This window comes from Echinops telfairi, unplaced genomic scaffold (assembly GCF_000313985.2).
Source record: "Echinops telfairi isolate 266 unplaced genomic scaffold, ASM31398v2 ScPeMD7_3;HRSCAF=10, whole genome shotgun sequence".
In the NCBI taxonomy this organism is placed as follows: Eukaryota; Metazoa; Chordata; class Mammalia; order Afrosoricida; family Tenrecidae; genus Echinops; species Echinops telfairi.
In genome coordinates, this window is record NW_022103899.1 from 63,014,081 (window position 1) to 63,016,115 (window position 2,035).

Here is a 2,035-nt window from a genome sequence, read left to right on the forward strand (position 1 = left end):
GACATGATGGATTATGACAAGTGATGGATTATGACAGATGATGGATCATAGCAGATGATGGATCATGACATGATGGATTATGACAAGTGATGGATGATGGCAGATGATGGATCACGACAGATGATGGATGATGACAAGTGATGGATCACGACAGATGATGGATGATGACAAGTGATGGATCATGACAGATGATGGATCATGACAAGTGATGGATCATGAGTGATGATGGATGATGACAGATGTTGGATCACGACTGATGATGGATGATGACAGATGATGGATGATGACAAGTGATGGATCATGACTGATGATGGATCATGACAAGTGATGGATCATGACAGATGATGGATCATGACAGATGTTGGATCATGACAGATGATGGATGATAACAGATGATGGATCATGACAGATGAGGGACCACACAGGTGATGGATCATGACAAGTGATGGACCATGTGGGTCCATGACCTGCTTGAACTTCCTATAGTCATGGAGGCTTAAACTCAGGAGGCTTCCTTTCCCAGTGTTTACCAATCCTCTGGAATCTTCAACCATGACTCATGGCCCTGGGATCCTAGAGAAAGTTCCATAGGATCCTGTTTAGCCTGGTACCACCTGAGGCTGGGCAGGGGCTCAGAATTTTCATGGCTCATATGATCCCTGTCCTCTGGATCCTCACCTCCAGCAGCCCTCACCACAGAGGTGGCCCAGCAGCAGGCAGCCAGACCCCCTTGGAGCCCGCCTTTCCTGGGGGTGAAGGGTTGCACCAGGCAGTCAAAGGGCCTCGTCAAGGTCTCACAGTGTGTACTGGTGGCACTGGCTCAGAAGGCCCAGGTTGGGACAAGTCCCCAAGATAAAGCTGAGTCCAGGGCTCAAAAACCTCTGTTCCACACCACCCCCCTCCTCTGGAGGGACACAGCTGGAAAGCCATACTGCAGGGATGTGGCCCACACACCATCTTGAACCCCTGGCCATCACGGGACAAGGAAGCAGGCAGGGTCCCGGTTCCTCTTGTCCTCTGCCATTTGGGGTTGGAGGCTGAGCTCTGTGATTCTCCCCCCCATCTCCTCCAAGGAGGGGCTGACATTTACACATCATGCAGGGTGTGCGGAGGGGACAGAGCTGGACTTTCCAGAGCAGGTACTTCCTGTTACTCCTGCTGCTGGCCCTTCTGGATTTCCTCATAGGCTGGGGCCTAACCTGCCCTTCACCCTTAGATTTCTGCCCTGTGATTCCCTAGCTGATGTGAACTGGGTGGGCAGGGGACTGGGGACCTGGTGGCCGATCCGTCTGCCCCTGTGATCCTGGTGCGGGCTCCCTGGGCACTCGGGAGTAGGTGGCTCCTGCCCAGCCCTTTGTTTCTTTGTGCCCCACAGCAGGAAGATCAGGCCCCAGCTGGAAACAGCAGGGAAATGGCTTGCAGACACACATCTGGAGGCCAGAGGGGCTGGGTGCTGTGCTGGGGGCGGGGTGCTCGCCGCAGCATCAGTGGTGTGGGGGGACCAGCTAGATACTGGCACAGCTGCTCCTGCCCATGCTTCCCCGGGCTGGTGACCTGCGTGGCTGGGCACACAGGGTCCTGATTTGTTCCTCAGCCCAGGGCACCTCTGTCCCCCAGCGCTGGCCTCCTCATTCCTGCACATCAGCACTCTGACACTATGACCCCCGACCTTCGACAGAGACCTCTAGGCACTGGAGTTAGTTCTCGTCTTCTGTGGGGGTCCTATGCGGGTGCCAGGTTGGCATTGGGCTGCTCACCATAAGGTCAGCGCCTCAAACCCACCAGCCGCTCCTTGCGAGAAAGAAGGGCTTCTCCTCCCATAAAGAGGGACTGTCTGAGGAGCCCACGGGCAGTTCTGCCCTGTCCTGTGGGGTTGTTGTGAGTCGGCATCGACCTCATGGCAGTGAGAGACAGTGGGGTTCTTGGAGGAGCCTTGGTGGCACTGTCTGTTGATCTTGGACTGCTCCTCGCAAGGACAGTCATTCAAGCCCACCAGGCACTCCATGGGAGAAAGAGGAGGCTGCTTGCTCCCACC